The following is a 23,220-nucleotide window of genomic DNA, read 5'->3' as shown; positions in this document are numbered from 1 at the left end:
AATCAAGATTAGACAGATGTTCCCTAAGTCCATTATAATCGGCAGAACGAAAATCGGGGATTTTTACTGTATTATCATTATTCTTGCATTCCCAATTAATGCTAAAGGTGATGGATTTGTGATCACTTGCGCCAAGCTCTTCAGTGATCTCCAGATTATTCACGAGTGTTTCCTTATTTGACAAGACTAGGTCTAGCAAATTATTACCCCTGGTAGGTTCAGTTACACTCTGTTTCAGAAAACAGTCCTGAACTGTTTCCATGAAGTCACTGGACTCTAGATTACCTGTCAAAGAATTCCAGTCAATTTGGCTAAAGTTAAAGTCCCCTACTATGACTACGTTACTGTGTCCAGAAGCCCTAACAATTTCGTCCCAAAGAAGTCTCCCTCTATCGTGATCCAAGCCTGGAGGTCGGTATATTACACCTAGAATTAGTTTTTCTTGACCCTCCACGAACTCTACCCAAACAGACTCTGTTACTGCTCCATCTATTTTTATACCTGTTTTTATGAACATTAAAATGGTATAAAATACCGACAGGTTGTTAGGTAAGACACATATGCAACAGTTAGGTATCTTTATTATGAAACGTTTCGCCTACACAGTAGGCTTCTTCAGTCAAGTACAGAAAAGTTTTCTGTACTTGACTGAAGAAGCCTACTGTGTAGGCGAAACGTTTCATAATAAAGATACCTAACTGTTGCATATGTGTCTTACCTAACTACCTGTTTTTATGCAACAATTAATATTTTCTCGAACATACAATGCAACTCCTCCCCCCTTCCCATTACATCTATCCACATTGAATAACTTAAATCCCTGAATATTACACTCAGCAGTCGTATCCCGACTCTTTAAATCATACCACGTTTCAGTTAATGCAATGATATCAAAGTTCCCAGCACATGCTACCAAACGTAGTTCATTAATTTTATTTCTTGCACTTCGACTGTTAGCATAAAATACCATCATATGTTTTTTCTTCTGCACATTTTTCCTATTCATCTTTGTTTTTACACAATTTCTGAAATTATCATTACCCAGAGTTACTACATGACAGTTACTATTAAGATTCTTAATATCAGAGCATAAGTCAATATATCCATACTCATTATTAATCATTTCTAAACCCATACCTCTAACTAATCCTAGTTTAAAGTCCTAACAACCCCCTCAACTGAGTTAGCAAGAAAACCCACACCTGCCCTGGATAAGTGAACCCCATCCCTGGCATACATGTCATTTCGGCCATAGAAGTTGTCCCAGTTGTCAATGAATGGTACTGCATTATCCTTACAGTGTTTGTCCAGCCAACAATTAATACCAATTGCTCTGGACAACCATTCATTACCAACACCTCTTCTTGGCAAAATGCCACATATAACAGGGCGCCCCCCCTTCTTCCTAATCATGTCTATAGCTGTCCTGAACTTTCTAACTAAATCCTTACTTCTACGCTTGCCTACATCATTGCCTCCAGCACTGAGGCAAATAATAGGATTGATCCCATTACCGTTCATGATGTTGTCAAGCCGGCTAACAATGTCCTCCATCCCAGCCCCAGGAAAGCATACCCTTTGTCTCCTACTCCTGTCCTTCAAGCAGAATGCCCTATCCATGTATCTAACCTGGCTATCCCCAACAACAACAATATTCTTACCTTCCTTGTTGTCGTTCGTCGTGACGATCCCAGTAGTAGACTCACATTCGTCGGGTAGCACCGAGAATGCGTTGGAGGTTTCCACGGGAGTTTCCACAGCAGTCTCTTTCTTCTTCATCGTTTCTGGCTTTCCATTCGTCTTCTTGATCGTCAACTTCGTCGTCCCCTGCTGTCCAGCCACTGACCACGATCCCTTCTTGACCTGAGGACTCGAAACAGGAGGACTACTACGAATCCTCTTGTTTTCCTCGGTCAATCGCCGTATCTCCATCTTCGCTGCCCTCAATTCTTCCTTAAGTTGCTGGTAAAGTTGCTCGATGGAGGGCATCTTGGTTCAGTCCACTGGAGCAAACAAGACACTTCTTCACAGAGTTAAGTATAGGTCAGCACTCAAAGTACAGGTCACCACTCAAGAGCGAAGATACTTGAAGACGATGTAATCAGTCCATCACCCTTAAAGTTTTGAGGTGGTCAGTCCCTCAGTCTGGAGAAGAGCATTGTTCCGTTGTCTGAAACAATATGAAGTTGAAGTACGAACGAACGAACGAAAGTTCAGGTAAGATCCCAAATGGGATGAGCGGGGAAGACGGGACAGACGAAGAATAGTGCTGGAGAGGAGTGTTCTTAGTTGTAGAAATAGAGCCAGGGCTTAACCCAGCAGCTAAGTCGATCGTGGGACAGACATTGAGAACACACATAGCAGGCTCTTCTGTTGCGACTCCGGTGGATGAGTGGGGAAGTGTGGACAGACGATGAACAGTCGTGAGAGGAAGGTCTTGAGTTGTAGATGAAAGAGCCAGGGCTAAACCCAGCTGCGTGGCACTGCGAGGCAGTGTAGAGAGGGCATGTTGAGGACATAGAGGAGAGAGCAGGCTGCAGACAGTGCTCGCTGGCTGATATGCTTCAGGCTGAGGTGAAGAGCTGGTTTGGACGTCAGGTATTGGGAAGGGTGTTGTGTGTTTGGCTACACTTTGCTGGTGATGGAGCCACTCTTGAGTCTTTTGAAGTCTCTCTTGGACATGTGGAATAGTTGCATTCTGAGGTTGGAACAGTTCAGATTCGTCACGAGGTAAGATAGTGCGTTTTCAAAAGGAATTTGGTGAGGTTTGGTGCAGGTGTACTTAACAGCTCCTTCTTTCATTAAGTGGAGCATATCAGCTGCGCTCATTTCGGTTGGGAGGTTGGGGGTGGTGTAGAAGGTTAGAGAGCCATTAAAGGCTTGGCTTAGGTAACGGTTGCCTGTGGTTTCTTCTTCGACTACTACTTCGTCGTTGTCCGAGGGTTGTTCATAATGTTCTGGTACTATTTCGTCTTCTGTGACTGTGTTGAGAGGAGGCAGGGAGTGTTGGTCGGTCGTGATTTGTTGGGCTGGCGGTGGGTGGTGAGAGGTGGCAGTAGACGGTGGTGTTGGTTCTGGAGTAGAGTCTTGGTCAGAGATACGAGTAGAACCAGGGGTTGAGGTGAAGTTAACAATGTCTGGAATTAGCTTGAGGAAGTCTTGTGATGGTGGCGAGTCTGGAAAGTTGAAGTTTGGTATGTTGTTTAGGCGAAACAGTTCATTGATTGTTCATTGTTCCGTTGTCTGAAACAATATGAAGTTGAAGTGACAGAATGGGGCCTTATATAGTGCCAGGAGGTGAGACGTAGGTTGCTTTGGGAGGGCAGGTCCCTCTCAAACCCAGCCGTTCTCACTAGTAGAGGTTGTCGAAGTTGATGGTCTGTACCAAGATACCCTTGTGTTGCAGTGTCTGACAAAATGAACATTAAAATGGTATAAAATACCGACAGATTGTTAGGTAAGACACATATGCAACAGTTAGGTATCTTTATTTCGAGAGGGACCTGCCCTCCCAAAGCAACCTACGTCTCACCTCCTGGCACTATATAAGGCCCCATTCTGTCACTTCAACTTCATATTGTTTCAGACAACGGAACAATGCTCTTCTCCAGACTGAGGGACTGACCACCTCAAAACTTTAAGGGTGATGGACTGATTACATCGTCTTCAAGTATCTTCTGCTTCTATCAACTTTTCTGTACTCGACTGAAGAAGCCTACTGTGTAGGCGAAACGTTTCGAAATAAAGATACCTAACTGTTGCATATGTGTCTTACCTAACAACACGGTATCTTGGTACAGGGGATACCTTCCACTCTCAACGGTATCTTGGTACAGGGGATCCCTTCCACTCTCAACGGTATCTTGGTACAGGGGATACCTTCCACTCTCCTTGGCGTATCTACTAGTTATGAGAAGGGTTGGATTCCAGAGGGACCTGCCTTCTTACTTCCAATAGTGAATTCCGTCCCCTGCAACGTCTTCGAGATTTTCCACCTCACCTTCGATACTATTTATGATTCTGTTTTCAAGCTTCACCTTCATATCCTTCCAGACCATATAGCTGAATATCTTCAAGAGGCTGAGGGACTGATCACCTTAAATACTTTTTCTCCAAGGTTGATGGACTGATTTCATCACCTTTATTTCACTACTACACCTGCTCCCTCTGTATTTGACTGAAGAAGCCAACTGTGTAGGCGAAACATTTCATCAATAAAGATATCCAAATGTTACAATTGTCTCTTAATCATCAAAATTGTAATTCATTTTGATTACGTAACTAACTGGTCAACATAACCATATTCCTTTGAATATATCTGCACTTGGTCATAGATGTGTTGGGATTTCCAAATTATCTCCCAAATGCGAACTTAGCAGATTACTCCACCTTGAAGATTATTTGCCAAAATTAATAAAAAAAAAATTGACAAAATTCTTGATGAGCTTCACGTGTTATTTTATGATTATTATATTTTCTGTGAAAAAAGCGCAACCCGTAGAGCTGATGTAGTATTCGGTGTGTGGGAAATAATCAGGTTTGATCCGAGGAAGAGAACTATCTTTAATTCCTTGAATTAAGATCCTTTCTTCAACATCGTTTAAAACACTCGTTCTTTCCTATGAGTTAATAAAAAAAAACAAAAGGCACAATACCGTGACTGGAACAATACACAAATCACCGACGACTGAAATTAAGTGCCTTCTTTGTTATATAATTTCATTTTGTGGAAAAAGACACTTATGTACAGTTCAGGACATTTATTAAAGGAAACGTTTCGCCACGAGTGGCTTCTTCAGTCCTAATACAGAGAAATGTATGTATGTATAATGTTCGCCAAGACCATAGTCCTGGCACGGGTCTCAATCTTGCGATGACCCGTCTCTGGCTCCCGAGGGAGAAAGGTTTCTACAATGATGCGACGTATGCTGCTCAAGCACTCTTCTGGTCAGTTCAACTGGTGCATCTCATAAGCGACAACACCATGGACACTATGGACACTAGCGAGGAGGAGGATATGTCGTTATCACAGGTAACAGCTTGTCTGGTTCGTTGACTCAATGGTACACTAGTGTGGCCGCAGTCATCTCTGGGTCCTCTTCGGGAGGGAATATCACTCCTAGTTGCCTGCGGAGTGTCTCAGTAACTTTGCACTCCAGAAGATAGTGTGTTAGGGGCAGCTGGACAACGTGCTGACAGTACTGGCACATCTCCTCAGCCTTGTCTACCATCATCTTGGCTGTGGGAAAGCCCAAACGAAGCCGATGGATGGCGGTACACTGCGCTCTGGACCAGCTTCTATCATATGGAGGGGGTTCTCCCTGAGTCGCTGCTCGGTACCACTGTTGAGATGGCTCTGGCAGCCACCAGTTTGGTCTGTCGTAGGCTGATTTGGACAGTAATCCCAACATGTGGATAGTCTGTTGCTGCCTTGGCTGCATCATCTGCCGCCTCATTTCCCCGGATGCCAGCATGGCTGGGGATCCAGTTCAATGTCGATATGTTACCCTGAACTTCTAAGGCTGTCATTATGCTCAGGATCGATGTGATGAGGTGAACATTGTCCTGTGGTTGAGGATGGGAGAGGGCATTGATTGCAGAGGTGGAATCAACATGTATGACAGGTCGGAGTTGATGTCGCAGGGCATGTGACAATGCCTGCTGAATCGCCACCAGCTCAGCTTGAAGGATCGTGCAGTGGTCAGGGAGTCGCCAGCCTTGTGTGTGACCATTGTGGTACAGTCCAGCTGCTGCTCTCTTCCTGTCAGGGTCGACAGAACCATCTGTGAAATACACTGCACATGTGCCTCCCTCTGCCAGTGCCATGCTTGTCTCAGCATGATTGCTGAGGGTGTCTTGACTGCAGAGACGCTTAGAGATGGGTAGCTGTATGATGCAAACATCGGCTGGATCTGGGCGCCAGGGAGGTGATGGATGGTACCCAGCAACAGGAAGGTCACAACTCTTCTCAAATAGTTGTATAGGCAGCAGCTTCCGCCCAGCAGCACAAAACGAACGGATCCAGGAGTAGTCCGTGAAGAATGTGGGATTCTGTGTCATGGTTGTCAATATCCGTCTCCTTAGTGGGGTACCTTGCTGCCGGTGCAGAATCGTGGCCATTTTGCAGGCGTTTATGCATCTTACTCTGTCAGCCAAGGAAGGAAGCCGGGCCTCAGATCTGAGACATACTGTGTTGGTCCAGATGGGGGCCCCAAGCATAGTTCTTATCGCCTGATTTTGTACGATCTCCACCCTTTGCCTGCTCTGCGGGAAGAGATGAGCTAACGCCGGTGCACCGTAGTTAATGAGCGAGCGTATAGCTTGTATATAGTACAAGCGAAGTACATCTTTGCTTGCCCCTGCTCGGTGCCTCGTCATGGCTCTCATGGCATTGAGTCTGAGTAGAGTACGGGACCTGACATACTCGGCCTGTTTCTGAAAGGTCAGCTTTTTATCAATGTAGATTCCCAAGTACAGGTAGGAGCCTGTCCACTCAAGTTCTATATCCTGAATACGTAATCTATTCACAGGATCTGGTCCCTTGAACATCATTGCAAGAGATTTCTCGGCTGAGATTTTGAGGCCTAGTTCCTTGCAAGACTGCGTAATTAGGTCCAAAGCTCTCTGAACCTGTCGTTCTAAACTGCCTTTCCCATTCACTACGAGTGCAAGATCATCAGCATAGCTGAGGAGCTGTGTACCACTATGAAAGGGAAGGCTCACAAGTTCCTGCATAAGGATGTTAAACAGGGTAGGACTGAGCACACCTCCTTGTGGCGTACCGTTTTCCAGGGTTTTAAAAGAAGAGTAGTGTCCCTGAAAGTTGACACAGGCCTGCCTGCCCTTAAGGTAGGACTCTATCCAGGCCAGGAGGCGTCCTTTGATTCCCTTCCGAGCTAGTATTGCCAGAATTGCTGTGGGGCTGGCTAGCTCAAATGCCTTTTCAAGGTCGAGGAAGACGACGATACTAGGTTTTTTTGTTACTATCAGCAATCTGGCTTAGTAGAGTGGTTATGCACTCTGCTGTACCCACTCTTTTGATGAAGCCAAATATGTGATGATGAGAGGGTCCAAGTTTCCATAGGAGGCGGTTTAACACCATCCTCTCAGCAGTCTTGGCTAAGCAGCTGGTCAGCGATATGGGTCTCATACTGCCTGGGTCCTTGGGCTTTGGAATTGGTACGATGGTAGCTTTCTTCCAAGCTGCTGGGAGTGTCCTGGCCCTTCACGACTTGTTAATGCCCAGCCCGTGCAATCATGGAGTACGTAACACCATCGATGCCCGGGGCAGTGTCACCTGTGTTCTTAATGGCACGTCGGAGTTCCAAGTCCGTGAGGTCTTCATCAGTCACATCTTCCGACTCACATGCAACTTGTATCGTTAGATGGCGCTGTTGCAGAAGATCCGTCTGTATATTACGTATGTCCTGTGGGAGCTGAGTGGAGGCTCCCCTTGAAGTGAAAAGGTCCACTAGTTTCTCAGCTTCCTGGGATGGGTTTGGGTGTGCTGGTGGCCTAGGCTTGCTCTTGCCAGTTGCTATGTTAAGCTTGCCCCATATCTCAGATAAGGTGGTGTGATGCCCGAATGTTGAGCACCACTCCAGCCATTTCTCAGTTTTTACTCTGAGAGAGACTCTGCGGGCATGCTGCACAATGGCTCTGAGTATTCCTGTTCTCTGCCGTAGGGTTACGCCTGTATAGCTTCCTAAAAGAGTTGATGCGGTGGTTCTGCTCCCGCACTTCGTCGTTGTAGAACCACCAGTCTCTTTTGTGAGTGCGTCCTGCGGACTTCTTTGGAATTGCGCACTCTGCTGCCTGGATGAGAACAGTGATTAGCTCCTGTTCAGCCGTATCACAGTCTTCAGATAGAGAGTATGTGGACCACCAGTCATGAAGATAATCCTGGAACACCTTCCAGTTGGCCCTCTTTACGTCCCATCTAGGAGGCAGCACAACTGTGGGAGGCCTGTTGATGTTGAAGGTGGTGATCACTGCAAAGTGGTCACTGACAAGGTGAGGATGAGTTTCCCATGTGGCTCCTGCTGCGAGTTGTCTTGACCCGAAGGTAAGGTCGAGGCAGCCACCCAACAGGTGTGTGGGGTCTCCATTGTTTAGTAACTTTACCTCTGGAATATCGTGTAGGAGCATTGCTATGTGTCTGCCAGCAGCATTGGTTGCTGAGTGAGAGTGCAGCATTGGGTGATGTGCGTTGAAATCTCCACCCACAATAATACACTCAGTGCGTACTAGTGCGAGGAGCTCTGCAATGTCGAGGGTGTGTGTCTTGGGTTCTTGTAAATGTTATAGATGGTAATGGGCGCCCCAGGTATGTGCGTAAGGATGGCCTGTACCTCGACATGCTCCCCACAGTCCACAGGGTCGGCTATAAGCTCGTGAGGTATTGTATTGGATACAAATACAGCTGTGCCTCTGCAGTGAACGCCTGGGTCCATGTGCCGAAAATACCCAGCAAAACCGGGTAGTCTTGGGTACATAGTCGGGACAGTCAGAGTTTCTTGTAGCAAGACGATGTCAACCCGATCCCGAATTACTGCCTCCAGCAAGAGGTGCTGTTTGCCCCTCAGGCCCTGAATGTTCCATTGTAGGATCTTGAGGGTGTGATTTGGTACCGAGGTTATTCCATCGCTGTTGTTTCCTGAGCTGGAGACTGAGTCCCGCCCGCCCTGAGAACCTGCAAATTCATGGCATCCACTGTCTCCTCCTCGGTCAGTAAGCACACTCTCAGGAGCGTACTGACCATCTGCCGGAATGCGCTCTGTTGTTCCGTGGAGTTGATTGTGTTGCAAATAAGATCCGTGAACACCTTGATGAGTGCTACGAGATCCTCCCTGGTGAGGGGAGAGAAAACTAAGAAAAATGCATATATATAGTGGCAGGAGTCAGGTGAAGTGACGCGTGAGTAGAGGTGGTAGTAGTAGTAGTAGTGGAACTAAGGAGGTGATTTTAGAGAGGGACCTGCTGACATCATGTAACAGCAGTTCCCAGGATGGGTAATATCCTCTTGATTAGTAATTTTGAAATACTGTAACTACCGGATTTTTGCTTTATAGTGTTACTGACAGTGATTAGTGCAGCTTCAATGCATTTTCTCCGTCTTAAGTCGTCTTCTTTAATAACTAATTTAGCTTCATTGAATTTCATGAGGTGTCCAACATCGTCCCTGTGTTGTACACATGCGTTTCTGCGGTCATCATTTCTGCAAGCATTTTTGTGTTCTGCGATCCTAATGTCCAGAGATCTGGCTGTTTTCCCTACATATACTTTGTCACACCCCCCACATGGTATAGTGTAAATTCCTGCACTTGTGCCAGAATCATGCTTGGGCTTTTGTATCAGGTTCCTAATAGTAGTTGAAGAGCTGGTAGATATTTTAGCTAGTTTTCTTCTCTCACCATGACACAAGAACTAAAAGAGGGGTAGTTATTGGCTTCTTTCTGAGAGCCTACAGAATTTCCAGTCCGCAGTTCCTCGAAGAAGAATGCACATACATCACCAACTCTTATAGTTCACTACACTTTCCCCTACACTTCATACGTGACTGCAGGAAACGTGCGACACGCATCCTCAGCAAGACCAACACCAGTCAAGTTGAAGAAAAGCCTCCAAATTCCATCGTTTTACCGGTCAGCAACGTGCCACTAATGTTTCAATAATGTTTGACAGAAAAGTAGCTAAAATATCTACCAGCTCTTCAAATACTATTAGGAACCTGATACAAAAACCCAAGCATGATTCTGACACAAGTGCAGGAATTTACACTATACCATGTGGGGGGGGGTGCGATAAAGTATATGTAGGGGAAACAGCCAGATCTCTGTACATTAGGATCGCAGAACACAAAAATGCTTGCAGAAATGATGACCGCAGAAACGCATGTGTTCAACACAGGGACGATGTTGGACACCTCATGAAATTCAATGAAGCTAAATTAGGTAAGACACATATGCAACAGTTAGGTATCTTTATTTCGAAACGCAGATGCTGGGAGGTCAGGTCCCTCTCAAATCCATCTGCGTTCTACTTGTGACCTACGTCTCACCTCCTGGCGCTATATAAGGCTCCATCCTGTCACTTCAACTCCATATTGTTTCAGACTATGGAACAATACTCTTCTCCAGACTGAGGAACTGACCACCTCAAAACTTTAAGGGTGATGGACTGATTACATCGTCTTCAAGTCTCTTCTGCTTCTATCAACTTTTCTGTACTCGACTGAAGAAGCCTACTGTGTAGGCGAAACGTTTCGAAATAAAGATACCTAACTGTTGCATATGTGTCTTACCTAACAACCTGTCGGTATTTTATACCATTTTAATGTTCGAAGCTAAATTAGTTATTAAAGAAGACGACTTAAGACGGAGAAAATGCATTGAAGCTGCACTAATCACTGTCAGTAAAACTATAAAGCAAAAATCCGGTAGTTACAGTATTTCAAAATTACTAATCAAGAGGATATTACCCATCCTGGGAACTGCTGTTACATGATGTCAGCAGCTCCCTCTCTAAAATCACCTCCTTAGTTCCACTACTACTACTACTACCACCTCTACTCACGCGTCACTTCACCTGACTCCTGCCACTATATATATGCGTTTTTCTTAGCTTTTTCTGTATTAGGACTGAAGAAGCCACTCGTGGCGAAACGTTTCTTTTAATAAATGTCCTGGACTGTACATAAGTGTCTTTTTCCACATCTTGTCGGCATCACCATACCATTTCCTCAATTTCATTTTGCTTACCAGTCTTTTACATTGATACTTTATACCTAGTCGGAAACTTTCTGAAAATGGTATTTTACACTTTAGGATCATTTACGTAAAAGTTATATGTACTTGTAATTTTTTTTTCCAAATTCGTTAATAATAATATTTGTTGAGATAACTACCTTGATTTTTTGATTAACAAATTTTTAAGGAAAGTTTAGATTTTTTTTTTCCTGTATAATGGCACCATTTCAAGAAAATGAGTACAATTTTCAAAAAAAATATTGTAGACGCAAAACACTCTTATTATTTGACTATTAGTAGACTTCATCCAATTCTCTCTCAGAATACTAATGTCTTAGTGTCCTTTCTCTGCAAACATCTAATTCATCTCTTACATTTCTGTGCAACATATCAAGACTAACTTTTAGAGGTAGTGCATCAACAGTTTTATGGTTCGTTGGTTTCAATTTCCGGAAATGAGTAGCAAAAATTTCTCTAGGGATGTCCTGTAGCATGTGATGTGACCTTCCCCTTCCCTCCATCCCTCCTTCCCTCCCTACCTTCCTTCCTTTCTTTCTACCGTTGATAAATTAGACACATGTGCAACTCTTGGGTATCTTTATTAAGGAAACGTTTCGCCACACAGTGGCTAATTTATCAACGGGTCGGTTCTGTGAACCATTCATCTACAATTTCTTTCTACCGCCGAAACTCCTCTCGCATCCCTCCTTCCTCCCTCGTTTCTGTCTCCTTTCTAATTCTCTCTCTGCCAGTCTGTCTGCCTGTCTGAGTCTCTCTCTCTCTCTCTCTCTCTCTCTCTCTCTCTCTGAGCTGATGTTCACTGCTATGCTCTGACTACATATTGGACGACAGACTTCATAGATGTACACTAACTGCATAAGATTTCACTGAATGCACAGACAATAAAACTACCGGGAGCTCAAACATTTCGACGCTACCTGGAACACGAATCCCATCTCGAGTTGTTTCTTTTACTTCATAATTCGTCGAAGTCATGCATAAAATGTAAGATATTCTCCATATTTTTAAAACTGCAATCAGAGGTTCTCTGAGGAACCCTGGACTCGTCTCCAGATATTCTCCCTGACTACCTAAAGCTCAATAATTCGCTTTTCTTACTCGAGCATTAAATTGAAGAGAAAATTCGCGCTGACTGCTATATCTAAATACATAATTTCACTTTTAGAAAATGAATTTTAGGGGGAGGAAATTACAACAGTGAATTTTATATTTCATGAACTTTGCCTGCATTTTACTCAGTAATTAAGTTCTTAAATTAGCATCACTGTTTATTACTCATAAATATGATTCGAGCGCTGGCACAATTTACTTACAAAATTAGGAGAAAAAATCTACCCATTCTGTCTTCTGAGATCAATTCAATTTCGACTTCTCACTCTTCGAGATGATACGTGAATTCAGATTGTAAAATAAATAAAAATTGTAAACAAAAAGGTCTGCGGGATAGATCTTCAACTAATCTATTCCGTGTCACTGTCAGAAACTCTTCTCTGAACACATCATAATTTTTCCTACACGTAGCGCTGAGTAAATATTTTAAAGTTTTCGCTCAAAATCAGCTTTATCAAGTTAAACAGACTTGATAAAGCTTAATTTTAATCGATACATCTTGAAAAAAAGCTTGCATTGTGAGTCTGTATCCACGCATGTTGATACCCCAGTGTTGCGGACCCTGAACTAGTCTGTTTATTTAATATTCTGTGTTTATTTTATCATAATTGTATATTGGAGACATTTCCATTATTAGCTAAACTGAAAATATCTTACTTTATACAAATATTTCTGTTAGTCGATGGAAGGAAATAGGACGAGAATCCCTGATAAACAACCTATCGTCAGGCACCTTAACTGACTACGAGAAACAAACGCTGAGTCTAGGTCTTAAATTTACCATTAACATACGCAAACCTATCAACTGGAACTATTTACCAGAAACCACAGACACAGTGACAGTAATTTCCAGAAGGGTTACATACAGGGTATTCTCATTGCAGCATTATGTGAGCCGTCTTCTACTAATTTTCCTAGATGATATAGCACTGCCCTTAAGGACCTCGCCAATGACCCCAACATTATCGTCACCACCGCCGACAAAGGAGGTGGAGTCGTCATACACAACACCAGTGACTACAATACCAAAATGATGGACCTTTTGAATGATCAGTCTACATACGAACCCATCGGCACACAGTAGCGGGAAACACTCGCCAAAGATTTCCTATACAAAACTAGACAGATAGTAAAACGCACTAGTAAACAGAAAAAACTTCTGTACTTGATACCCAGCATCCCTAAACCAGCACACATGGTATATGCAGTGCACCACACAAACTAGCCGGAGTTCTTGCCGAACATCTTTCCTGCCTTCTGGGGATCATCAGCCCCGCTCATCTTAAGTATTCAGGTGACCTCAACCGCATCAGACCTCTCCATCTGAAACAAGAAACTCAGTAGTTTGGACGTAACTTCTCTTTTCACTAAAGTATCTACCACACAAGCCATTAACGTTCTACGACGTCAAGTCAATCAGGATCTTCATCTTCCTCCCGAAGATTTTGTCGACTTGATTGAACTCTGCATTAATTTCAATTGCTTTTCTTTCAATAACAGGCTCTACAAACAAACCTATGGTATGGGAATGGGTCCCCCATCAGCGCCGTCTTAACCAACTTGTATATGGAGCACCTGGAAGCTGAACACTTAACCAACATCATCCCCACCAGCGTCATTTGGTTACGTTATGTGGACGACGTCCTCATAATAACTCCTAAAGGCTCAACGCAGTTGAACCGGCTATCCAGTTTACACTAGAAGAAGAGTCCAGTGACAAGCTACCTTCTCTAGACATCCTCATTCACAAAGTAGATAATCTAAGATTTCAAGTTTACCGTAAACATAAGAACATAAGAACATAAGAACGAAGGAACACTGCAGCAGGCCTACTGGCCCATGCGACGCAGGTCCAAGTCTCCTACCGGCTTAAGCCAATGCACCCAACCTAGTCAGGTCAGGTCACATTGACTTAAGGGAGGAACACGGCAACCGACCTGGTAGCACAAGCTAATCAGGTCCAACTCACACCCACCCACACCCACTCATGTATTTATCCAACCTATTTTTAAAGCTACACAACGTTCTGGCCTCTATAACTGTACTTGGGAGTTTGTTCCACTCATCCACAACTCTATTACCAAACCAGTACTTTCCTATATCCTTCCTGAATCTGAATTTTTCCAACTTAAAACCATTGCTACGAGTCCTGTCTAGGCTAGATATTTTCAGCACACTATTTACATCCCCTTTATTTATTCCTGTCTTCCATTTATACACCTCAATCATATCCCCCCTAATTCTACGTCTTTCTAGAGAGTGCAGATTCAGGGCCCTTAGTCTATCCTCATAGGGAAGGTTTCTGATACATGGGATCAACTTTGTCATCCTCCTTTGTACATTTTCCAGAGCATTTATATCCATTCTGTAATACGGTGACCAAAACTGTGCAGCATAATCTAAATGAGGCCTAACCAAGGATGTATAGAGTTGAAGAACATCCTGAGGACTCCTACCAGCAAAAATGATCTCACCTACTTCTATTCCAGTCAAGATACTAAGACCAAAAGAGGCATCATCATCGGATTTTTCCTAAGAGCATACCGAATTTGTAGTCCTGAGTTTCAGGTCCTTACTACGAAAACACCCCGGTTTACGATCTTCAGCATAGTCACAAAATTGAGATATCTCAAGAATTTGTTGAAAAGGCACGAATGTCAGCCAGGAGACCTTTCTACTGAACCTAGGAAAGTACCTCCGAGGAAAAAAATATACTAGTTTTAAACTATAATGAAAATGTAGCCAGCCTTCCTGATGTACTGAAAGGTTCAATATATTGTCTAAGTATACTGGGACTGTAAAACATAGGTTAATCAAGAATGCACCATCCAGCCTTATTAAGGTCTGGGCCGCGGGAGTGTTGACCCCCGGAACGACCTCCAGGCATCGCATCACGATTATGAACTCCATAAGGAGAGAGGTGGTTGCAGGGTTCACCAGCAGCTTCATCTCATGAGGTTTCCAGTGTACTTAGCAAATATTAATCGAAGATATACTAATTTACAGGCATTTTTCTCTAAGTAGAGCTTTGTCAAGAGCATCATTATGCTCACTACATTTCACGATTACATTATAGATAGGCGTTGTTGCCTGTAACATAATAGACATCACGTTGTTTCATGATTCATGCGTTTTAACATTCCTTTGATGTGTCTTGGGTTGAAATACCTCATGATGCGTTGACTGTCCAGTGCTTCCATCACTTTGTGGCATCCACCTGGGTAAGAGAGAGAGACAGAAGGAGAGAGAGATAAACAGACAGTGAGAGAGCGAGAAAAGGAGAGATAAAGACAGAGAGGGTAAGTGTGCATGGAAAATTTTTGTGGAATGTCTACTTCAATGGCCTTTTTCATCTCATCCCAGAATCCCTTGCATATGAAGGTGACTGTACCCTGACATTTTCTTATCCATGAGAGGAAATGCCAGCAGCTCTAAGTTAAATTAATCACCAGCTAACAGCTATATCAGCCTAGAATTAGTGATAGTAAGTCACATTTGCTCCTGAGAAAACACAAATGATGTTCTCTAGGCACCATGAAGGTAATGCTGGAGTAGTGGTAAGTATGAATGAGAGATTGTTGTTACCCTGGGATAAAATTAATATCCTGGGGGTAAAATTTGATCGCAAACTGACTATGAAGAACCACTTCGTAAATCTTGCAAACAAAGTGGCTAGGAAGCTTACAGCACGTAGAAGTATCTCGCATACTCTCGACAGCAAGGGCTGCAGGACTCTGTACGAGGTACAAGTGCACTCATATCTTGAGAATGTTCCATTTTCTCATCTCTCCTCTGGATCCGGACTGAACAGATCTTTCATTTCAGCAAAGCCTTTTTGTACCAGGCCGATGTTACCAAGGTCCCTCACTCGGCTCCACTTCTCAAGACCATCATTTCATCTGAGATCATTTACTCCTAGGATGACTAGAGTCTGGAACACGTTAGTGCGGCATGACATCCATTAAACAAAGTTAGTTGACCAAAAGAAATCACTGGTCCATAGATGACTCCAACTTCATCCTGTTCCCTGTTTGAATGTCTTAGCAATGAAAAGGCTTTCAAATGAGCTGAGGTAGGTAACAGCTCTTATCCTGTAAACTAAACCCTGTAAAACCTGTGTAAAAAATGAGTGAGAGTGAGAGTGAGAGAGAGAGAGAGAGAGAGAGAGAGAGAGAGAGAGAGAGAGAGAGAGAGAGAGAGAGAGATAGAGAGAGAGAGAGAGATAGAGAGAGAGAGAGAATCTCACGCACAAGCAGACGAGTGTACTGACATTTTCTTATCCATCATTTATATCATTCAAGAACTCACAGTTATATCTGCCTTTGGAAAACGAGTACAGATTATATTTGCTTCTCAGAAAGTGCTAATGATAATGGTCTGTGCACCATGATGGTAATACTGGAGCTGTGGTAGGAACGAATGGGAGAGTGTTGGAAACTGGGGATTAGGTTAACATACGAAGAACCAAGTATTAAAAATCACAAGCAATATGGTCAGAAAGTTTACAGCATTTAGAGGTATCTGGGACCTGCTCCACTTTCTTGGACTGCTTGCATCCCATCTCATCTACGATTTCTTGACAGAATAGAGAACAGACCAAGACTACTCATCGCTCGTCTGGACCTGGCCTGGACAGATTTGTAATTCCCGAAGAGCATTCAACAGAGGAGGGATTTGAGTGGCCTTAGTGTTATGTGGAAGGCCAATGTTAAGTTACTACACATAACTTCAGTTTACAGTCAGCGAGAATGCAGCTTCTACACAACAAGACCAGCAGGAAACAGCAGTGACACACCGGCTGTACGCTTCTCAAGATCACTTCATCTGAGAAGGTTCATTCCAAGAATGGACCGAGGATGGTAGATGCTCGCACAGCATAATTACATCGATGAAATAAAGCATATATATATATATATATATATATATATATATATATATATATATATATATATATATATATATATATATATATATATATATATATATATATATAAATATATAAAGTTAGAAGAAATGGGACTTATCCTTAATCCATCCAAATGTGAAATCATCTCAATCAATAAATGATCGACGAGAGAGACCATGACTACCAGGTGCATCATTCATTGCCCCCACAAATAGCGTCTTGCTTGGAGCACCTCTGGGAACTGATGCCATTGACTTAGTTCTCAGGAACAACCTGAACGAGTTGAGGAGGATGGAATAATGAACAGGCAATCTTGACAGCCACCATGTCATGTACCTTCTCTCAAAGAAGTGCTTGAATCTCCCTAAGTTTTATATACATGTGTGTGTGTGTGTGTGTACTCACCTAGTTGTACTCATCTGGTTGTAGTTGCAGGGGTTGAATCACAGCTCCTGACCCAGCCTCTTCACTGGCCGCTACTAAGTCCTCTCTCTCCCTGCTCCATTAGCTTTGTCATACCTCGTCTTAAAACTGTATGATTCCAGCCTCAACTACATCACTTGCCAGACTATTCCACTTCCTGACAACTCTGACTGGAGAAATACTTGCTAGCATCCCTTTCAATCATCCGAGTCTTCAGCTTCCAAATGTGACCCCTTGTTTGTGTGTGTGTGTACTCACCTAGTCGTGGTTGCAGGGGTCGATTCACAGCTCCTGGCCCCGCCTCTTCGCTGGCCGCTACTAGGTCACTCTTCCATAAGCTATGTATGGTTCCTGCCTCCACTACATCACTTCCAAGACTATTCCAATTCCCGACAACTCTGTGACTAAAGAAATACTTCCTAACATCCCAGTGATTCATCAGAGTTTTCAACTTCCAACTGTGACCCCTTTTTGCTGTGTCCCATCTCTGGAACATCCTCTCTGTCCACCTTGTAGATTTCTCTCAGTATGTCGTTATCGCATCCCACCCCTCTCTTCTGTCCTACAGTGTCTTCAGGTCGATTTCTGTTAACCTCTCCTCATAGAGCATGTTGCGACCCCTGAATGGGTCACAATATATATAATGTATATTACCTGTTAATATAATTTTATATTGCTTATATTTGCGATATTAGCTAACTCGTAAATATATCGCTTTATATTATTATTTGACTTAGTTATATTATTAGGTAGGACGTAACATTTATATATTATTCAGTGCTCATAGTTTGAGTGTTAAATAGCTGACGGCCTTGTCTAACAATCGTTTCGCTCGTTATGCTGCTGGCTTCTCTGTGTTGCTGGGCAGCAGCAGCACGGAGAGTCACGTGATCAGGGGGGGGTGATCACACCTCACCTGGGGAGAGTCTAGCTGGCCTGCACTGGGGATTGTCTGTTGAACGTTGCTTCTGACAAGAGGTCCCACACCAGCTCTCCCTTGTGGACCCTTGTTGGAAGAACGTCTCTGTCGCTTTCTTGTTGTTGGTTCTGTGTAACTCTGTTCACTGAACATAGTCTAGACTTAGTGATTTTCGACGTTGTACTGAGGTTGTGTGTCACATAGACACTCTGAGAAACTCAGGTCCTGACCTGTAGCTTCTGACTTAATTTGTACTGGTATCTGTGCGCTGTCACAGTCGGGGATTTTCTAATGCTGAACTTAGATTCAGTAGTATGGGAGTTTTGTGACTTTTGTGGAGGATCTGCAGATGGTCCCAACTTAGTGTCATTATATTATCTCCTTGTTCCTGATTCTGTGTCACTGTTGCTTGTTATATTGCTGTTTGACTTATCAGTCATGTTATTGTTCAAGCAAGCTGTTCTGATTGCCAGGTTGGTCAAGAATTTAGTTTATGTGAGGACTTTTAGTCAGTCACTGGTTAAGTCTAGTCGAGTCTTGAGACATAGCGAACTACTTAGAGCACTTACATACACACAAGCTTACTTGTGTATATATATATATATATATATATATATATATATATATATATATATATATATATATATATATATATATATATTTATGTTATTAAATGTTAACAATGTACCAGACGGTACTTAAAAGCCATTAAGATGTGTTATGTACCTTCAGCACAATACTACTGTACACGAGAGAAGTGATTATTTTGATTATTTTGATTACTATAATTTACTTTGATCTTATACGCCTAGACGACTTTATTATTAATAAACTTATTAAATTTTAATTACTTTAGTTAGTAGCCTACCAGTTGTAATCCTGAAGCACTATTGAATCTTACTGAATTCTAATGGATAATTGGACCAGGATACTGACTACTTGTTACAAAAACCCAGTAACAGGCTGGATGCTAAAAGGGCAGTCCTTTCTAGTATTCACTGGAGATTTCTATGCTTATTAGAAATCGCGTTTATTGTAACAGAACATACCTCTTAGCTCTGGGACCAGTTGCAAGCCTTTGCACTTTCTCTAGTTTCTTTACGTGTTTGGCCAGGTGGAGGTTCCAAACTAGTAAACGATTCCTTATTAAGGTGTCGGAATGCTGTTCTTAAGTTTGCTAGCGCCCGTAAGCTGCTGCAGTTATTTGGTTGAAGTGCGCCTCAGGAGATGTGCTCGGTGTTATACTCACCCCAAGGTCCTTTTCCTTGAGTGAGGTTTGTAGTCTCTGGCCCCCTAGACTGTACTCCGTCTGCAGTCTTCTTTTCCCTTCCCCAATCTTCATGACTTTGCATTTGGTGGGGTTGAACTCCAGGAGCCAGTTTCTGGACCAGACCTACAGTCTGTCCAGATCCCTTTGAAGTTCTGCCCGGTCCCCGTCCAATTGAATTCTTCTTAATAACTTCACATCATCTACAAACAGGGACACTTCGGAGTCTATTCCTTCCGTCATGTCGTTCACAAATACCCGGAACGGCACCGGTCCTAGGAGTGATCCCTGTGGAACCCCGCTAATCACAGGTGCCTACTCTGGCGCCTCACCACGTACCATGGCCCTCTGTCGTCTTCCTGACAGGTATTCCCTGTTATCCCTGCCTGGTCCTCCAGCTTTTGCACTAGTCTCTTGTATGGAAGTGTGTCAAACGCCTTCTTACAGTCCAAGAAAATACAATCTACCCACCCCTCTCTCTCTTGTCTTATTGCTGTCACCCTGTCATAGAACTCCAGTAGGTTTGTGACAGGATTTATCGTCCCTGAAACCATGTTGGCTGCTGTCGTTGATAAGCTGATTCCTGTGGGTGTCTGTGTGCGTGCGTGTCTGCATGAGTCTGTGTATGCGTTTTTAACCGATACCGAGAACTGGTGGGCAAAATTGGCCGATGCCTGCTGATACTTTGGCACATCCCTGGTATATAGATGCGTACATACACGTACACACAAACACACACTCACACACACAAATGCCAAATGCAAAGTCATGAAGAACGAGGAAGGGCAAAGAAGACCAAAGACAGAGTACAGGCTAGGTGGCCAAAATCTGTAAACCTCACTCAAGGAAAATGATCTTCGGGTGAGTATAATACCAAGCACATCTCCCAAGGAGCACATCAACCATATAACTGCTGCAGCATATGGGCGCCTGGCAAACCTGAGAATAGTGTTCCGATACCTCAGTAAGGAATCGTTTAAGACTTTGTACACCGTGTACGTCAGGCCCATAATGGAGCGTGCAGCACCAGTTTAGAACCCACACCTGGTCAAGCACTTCAAGAAATTAGAGAAAGTGCAAAGGTTTGCAACAAGACTAGTACCAGAGCTAAGGGGAATGCCCTACGAAGATAGTTTAAGGGAAATCGGCCAGACGACACTGGAGGACAGGAGTGTTAGGGTGGACAGAGACAGGATGTACCAGAGATGGGACACAGAAACAAGGGGTCACAATTAGAGGTTGAAGACTCAGATGAGTCAAAGAGATGTAACAAAGTATTTCTTCAGCCATAGACTTGTCAGGGAGTGGAATAACCTGACAAGTGACGTAGTGGAGGCATGAACCATACATAGCTTTAAGATGAGGTATGATAAAGCTCATGGAGCAGGGAGAGAGAGGACCCAGTTGCGATCAGTGAAAAAACTGGGCCAGGAGCTGTGACTCGACCCGTGCAACCACAAAAAGGTGAGTATAGGTGAGTACACACACACACACACACACACACACACACACACACACACACACACACACACACAGGATGTTCCAGAGATTGGACACAGTAACAAGGGGACACAGTTGGAAGCTGAAGACACAGATGAATCACAGGGATGTTAGGAAGTATTTCTTCAGCCACAGAGTAGTCAGTAAGTGGAATAGTTTGGGAAGCGATGTAGTGGAGGCAGGATCCATACATAGCTTTAAGCAGAGGTATGATAAAGCTCACGGCTCAGGGAGAGTGACCTAGTAGCGATCAGTGAAGAGGCGGGGCCAGGAGCTCGGACTCGACCCCCGCAACCTCAACTAGGTGAGTACACACACACACACACACACACACACACACACACACACCCATATACAGGATTTCACACCTTCCTGTGAAGTGATCCTCTAACCCTTCCTTCCCCCCCCCCCCCCGCCTCCCTCTCCTCTCTCTCTCTCTCTCTCTCTCTCTCTCTCTCTCTCTCTCTCTCTCTCCCCTTTCTCTCATCCTCTCTTCCTCTCCCTCTTCCTCTCTCTCTTCCTCTCTCTCTTCCTCTCTCTCTTCCTCTCTCTCTTCCTCTCTCTCTTCCTCTCACTCTCTCTCTACCTCTCTCTCCCTCTCCCTCCCTTTCCCTCTCTCTCTCCCCCTCTCTCTCTTCCTCTCTTCCTATTCTCTCTCTCTCCCTCTCTTCCCTTGTCACTCCCCCCTCTCTCTTACCTTTTCCCTCTCTCTCTCACTTTCTCCCCCTTTTCCCCTCCTTCTACCCTCCCCTTCTCTCTCTTTCTCCCTCTCTCCCCCTTTTTCTTTTTCACTTTCTTTTACTAAAAAAAAAAAAAAAAAAAAAAAAATGGTTGGGACTCGCAGGAATCAGGGATCAGATGACAATGGTACTGGTAGGGAGGAATGGATGGAGGAGCAGTGGAAAAGGATAGAGCAAGAATGGGAGAGAAAATTAGGAGAGCTTTCTGAAAAAATGGAGAAAGAGCTCTCTGTGAAATGGGAAAAGAGGTTGGAGAAGGAGACGAAGAATTGGGAGGCACAAGTCGAAACTGCAGTAGCCAGGGTAAAGGTCCTAGAATTTGAGGTAAACAGGCTGAAGCAAGTCTCAGGGGTAGTGACCAGAGAAGACACACCATACGAAGCTGAGAGGCTGAACAGGAAGGAAGGAGATATGAAATATGCTAAGGTCCTATCAGCCTGCAAAGAAGGGCCAGGGAGTGGAAGGGAAGAGCAGATGGGTGCAGATGGAGAGGGAGATAAGTCGAATGCTGAGGCACAACCATGCTACCAAGAGCCACTGGAAAAATCAAGGGAGAAAATGGCCACATACAGACAGGAACCAGAGTCACAGAGGGAGAGGCAATGGGAGGAGGAAAGGGCAAAATCAGTGTTTATCCATGGGCTTCGGGAGAGAGAGGAAAGGACACACGCTGAAAGACGGCAGGAAGAAAGAAAGGAGATTGAGAAAATCATCACGGAAATAGGGGGAGAAGACATGGACGAGTTTGTAAATTTTCAGAGAATAGGGGGGGTACTTGAAGGGGAGAAACCGACCGATCAAGCTGATTCTCAGGACAGAAACAGTGCGGAACAGGATCCTCCAAGAAAAACCACGGTTGAGAAGCTCGGAAGAGTACAAGAAGGTGTTCCTAGACAGAGACAGAACACAAAAAGAGAGACAGCAGCTGAGGGAGAGGACAAAAAAGCGAAAGGAGCTAGGAAAGGAGACAAGGATGGAACCAGCAGAGGTCAGTCAGAGCAGAACAGTGCAGCAAGAGCAAGCACACACACAACTATCCTCAGAACCCCACAACCTATCACAGCATCCCAACACACAATACAATCCATACCCACAGCTTCCACCCAACCCCCAACCATAGAATCCCACAGTATGCTACCAGGTCTCCCACCCCCACAGGCCCCCAAACCACAGTGTTGGAAAGGAAACTGAAGGTATGGTACACAAACGCTGATGGAATAACAAACAAGTGGGAGGAGTGGCACGAAGGAGTCAAAGAGGCATCACCAGACATCATAGCAATCACAGAAACCAAGTTTACAGGCATGATAACAGATGCCATCTTCCCAATGGGATACCAGATCCTGAGGAAAGACAGAAGGAACAGGGGGGGGGAGGAGTGGCATTGCTGATAAAACACCGATGGAATTTTGATGAGCTGGAGAGAGGAGACAGCGGAGAAGAAAGTGATTGCATAGCGGGAACGCTTCACTCTGGAGGTCCCAAGGTGATAATTGCAGTGATGTATAACCCACCACAGAACAGCAGGAGGCCAAGGCAAGAGTATGAAGAGAGCAATAGAGCGATGGTTGACACACTGGCTGCAG

The sequence above is a fragment of the Cherax quadricarinatus genome, chromosome 5 (genome assembly GCF_038502225.1).
Source record: "Cherax quadricarinatus isolate ZL_2023a chromosome 5, ASM3850222v1, whole genome shotgun sequence".
Taxonomy (NCBI): domain Eukaryota; kingdom Metazoa; phylum Arthropoda; class Malacostraca; order Decapoda; family Parastacidae; genus Cherax; species Cherax quadricarinatus.
Note: the sequence above shows the minus strand (reverse complement) of the source record.